The sequence below is a fragment of the Brachycentrus maculatus genome, unplaced genomic scaffold (assembly GCF_059751285.1).
Source record: "Brachycentrus maculatus isolate JH-2025_06_01 unplaced genomic scaffold, ASM5975128v1 h1tg000105l, whole genome shotgun sequence".
In the NCBI taxonomy this organism is placed as follows: Eukaryota; Metazoa; Arthropoda; class Insecta; order Trichoptera; family Brachycentridae; genus Brachycentrus; species Brachycentrus maculatus.
This window is the reverse complement of record NW_028280859.1, coordinates 2,217,511-2,221,401: the sequence shown is the minus strand read 5'-3', so window position 1 is coordinate 2,221,401 and position 3,891 is coordinate 2,217,511.

Sequence of the window (3,891 nt, the reverse complement as noted above, 5' to 3'; positions counted from 1 at the left end):
GTGTTGTTTGTTTGACAGAGAAAGCGACTAGTGAAATTAACTAGAAATGTTTGAATATCAGCAAAAAAAAAACAAAAGTTAATATATTGACGAAAAAGTTTTAATTAAACAAATATGTCAAAAATAACACAAATTTATGAAAAAATGTGTTTCAACAAAATTTTTAATTTTTTCAATACTGTTTTAATTTTTTAAAAATAATTGATGATTGAAAAATAATAATTCAAAATAAAAATTCATGAAGTAATGAAGTTTATTTATTATTTTTTGACATCATAATAATACATTGAATTATGACATTTTGGTGCCAGTAGGGACTCATTAAATGGGCAGAGATCAAAAAAATATCAAGATTATAATGACATTTTTGCATAAACATAAATAATGTCAGTTAGGCTTGATATGTAAGTTTTTCTATGTATGAAAAAACTTTATTATCAATGAAGATTGTTATAAAAATATGGACATTAAAATAAAAACTATGTATATTTATATTATTTTTTGACACCTCATCAAAGATGAAGAAGAATATGGAAGTCTGGGCATTTACGGGGCTGACGACCGTCATCGGCTGGTTTAAGTGATCACTTTACACACGTGTAACATTCACCAATTCTACCCATTATTGACAACCACACTACTCAAATTCTTGGAAGTTCTTTATATATGAACCAATTTATAATTTATAAACCTTGTTCTTGAATCACTAGAACTTCACTAGAGACATCTATTGGTGAGATGTAAAGAAGCTTTTTATTAAGCAGAAACTCTTATATTAGTATGTGAGGTCCAAATCCTGGATTATAATCACACACATGAGAAACGCCAGAAAATACCATTTTTATTTTTATTATTTAAGCTTATAATTTGACCAGATAATTTATTTACAACATTTTGAGTGTGTCCAAATACTTGTTCACAAATCTGGATTATCTCCAATTACAGGAGTTATTTTCATTATCTAAAATAATAAAAAAATAATAATAATAAATAAATAAATAATAAATAATAAACTAATAAAAAGCTTCTTTACATCTCACCAATAGATGTCTCTAGTGAAGTTCTAGTGATTCAAGAACAAGGTTTCTAAATTGGTTCATATATAAAGAACTTCCAAGAATTTGAGTAGTGTGGTTGTCAATAATGGGTAGAATTGGTGAATGTTACACGTGTGTAAAGTGATCACATAAACCAGCCTATGACGGTCGTCAGCCCCGTAAATGCTTAGACTTCCATATTCTTCTTCATCTTTGATGAGATGTCAAAAAATAATATGAAAATAACTCCTGTAATTGGAGATAATCCAGATTTGTGAACAAGTATTATTTTTGATTTGGACACACTCAAAATATTGAAGTTTATTTAATTAAATTTTCGGGTTAAATAACTAGAAGTTCTTCGGAAAATAATAAATAATTAAGAGTAATAGTTTAAAAGATATTAAGGCGGGATATCGATAGCCCAAAAAATATTTTTTTAAAATACAGGTATCATTTAACGTATTTGAATATTTTTTCTTGTATCAAGTTTTTCTTCGAAATAAATATATGGTTTTGAAAATAAAAGAGTTATTGAAAGGTAACGAGTAAAAAAATCATATAAATATTTTTTTTAATATGCTCATACATTCGTTCGGTTGCTAAAGTTCGTCGTTTTTATTCAGGCGAAAATGAAACGTCAAACAAAATTTAAGAACTCCGTTATGTCTGACATTTTCTTTGAAGTTTTTTTAAATGAAACGGATCCATTATATAGTTTTTCCTTTGAGAAACAATTAGGGTGGAACTAAACTCAACTTTAAACTTTTCTGTTTGGTTCATACAGTAAATAAATTAAATTGATTTGAACATTGAATAGGTGAATGGATAAAAGAACCTACTTCAATTTTAATAATACTGACAACTGGATAGTGAGAATAGAAATCCACATCAATTTGTATTTGCAAATATTCTTCGCTTCCCATATTTATTATTATTTTTTTTTGAACCCTTATCCGCACCCCAATGGTGCATAGGGCACTGTGTCATATAAACGCAGTGTTATCTTGATCGTTTACACATGAAGGAAGGGTGATCAGCCCTCCGCTTCAGGTACCAGTCCATGGTAATATTGAATAAATAATGCAGTGAAAAAATCACTTATATTTATTTTACCCCCCTTGGGAATCGAACCCGGGACCTCCAGAACTGCTGACCATTACACTACGAAGGCGGACAAATTTAAATTTTTATTTTTTTTATTTATTTTTACTGCATCCTTATTAAATGAATAACGTTTATTAAAATATTAATTGTTAAATAAATTATATATATAAATGATATCCCTTTCTTTATTTTTATTCTTTTTAAAGTAAAAGTATTCTATTTTGGGGCCTTATAATCTATGAAGTTCTGGTTCCAACCCTAATTTATGGAAGTGAAGCATGGAGTTAGCACAAGAAGGATGAAAGTAGATCTAACGCAGTGGAAATGCGTTCTCTAAGACGAATGTGTGGCAAATAATTGTATGATAGACGTTTGAATAGTGATAAAAGGAAATAATGCAAGGCTGCGATGAGCATAATCGATTAAATTAAGAAAAGTGTGTTGAGATGGTTTGGGCATGTGAATCGAATGCGTGATGAAAGAAAACGAAAACAAATTTATGAGGCAAATGTAGTTGCTAATAGAAGCAGAGAAAGACCGAGGAAAATTTCACATGATCAAGTATGTCAAATACTAACAAAATAGGTCAGCAGTCGGAATATTCAACGGGTATGTATGAGGAGATGCATGACCGTGAAAGAGGCAAAGAATGGTTGGTAAGACAGATTGGTATAGCGTTCTATCCTCTCTGCCTACCCCTGCGGAAAGTGGCGTGATGGTTAGTTGGCCAGTTTAAAAATTATATATTTCTCTTTTCAAATACTTGACGACAAATTGAACGACGTGATTGCTATAAATTAAGAAAATATACATTTAATTAATTTTCTTCACCCCCTCCCCCCTTCGCTTGCCCCCTCCCAGACTACCCCTTAACCACCAGATGTACAGAAAAAAAACACTAATAGCCGTTGTAATGAAATGTTTTTAATTACTTTATTATTTATGTCTTGATATTAAATAATGCAAGGGCGGACCCTTACACTTTATAGTCTGTTTGCAAGAAAAGAGTTTTTAAGATGGTATTTTTTTTAAATATAATATTTTGAGTATTACTTATTTTTACAGGGTCTGAAAATGACATAGCCCCTGTGACGTTGTCCATGATAGAAGAACCTGCAACCTGAGGACGAGGAGAGCTGACCCCAACAATCTACAAAGACGATAAGTTCGGATGGAGCCAGGAAGAAGACGATTTAAAGGATTTATTTGGTGGTCAGAAATTTTAACAAAATTTTTAAGATTCAAGTTTTGTAATGACATTTCTTGGTGGACCTGCATTTTGTATAATAAAGCATAATGGGTGTAAGTCTAAATCCTTGTTCACAAATCAGGGCTTCTCCACTCAGAAGTTATACTTACATCCAGGGGCGGGCTGTCAATTTTTTAACAAGGGGCTTGCTTGTGAATGGGGAAGAGTGTGGGGAAAGGGGGGAGGTGTATAATTTTGTTTTAACTATCTAAAATACATAAATATTTCTCGAAAAATTTCAAAAAGCAACAAAGTTTCATAATACATTTGAACCAACCAATAAAATTGCATTTATTATATGTACTGATTTAATTAGAGAATTTTGATTTCTCTTAATTCAACAAGGGGCTTGCTGGCCCAAGTCAAATTTAACAAGGCTCTCGCGCGAGCCCCTTCGAGACCCTGCAGCCCACCTCTGCTAACATCTCAACGAAGATGGATAAATATAGGAAGTCTGTGCATTTACAGGCCTTACTACCCGTCATAGGTTGATTTAAG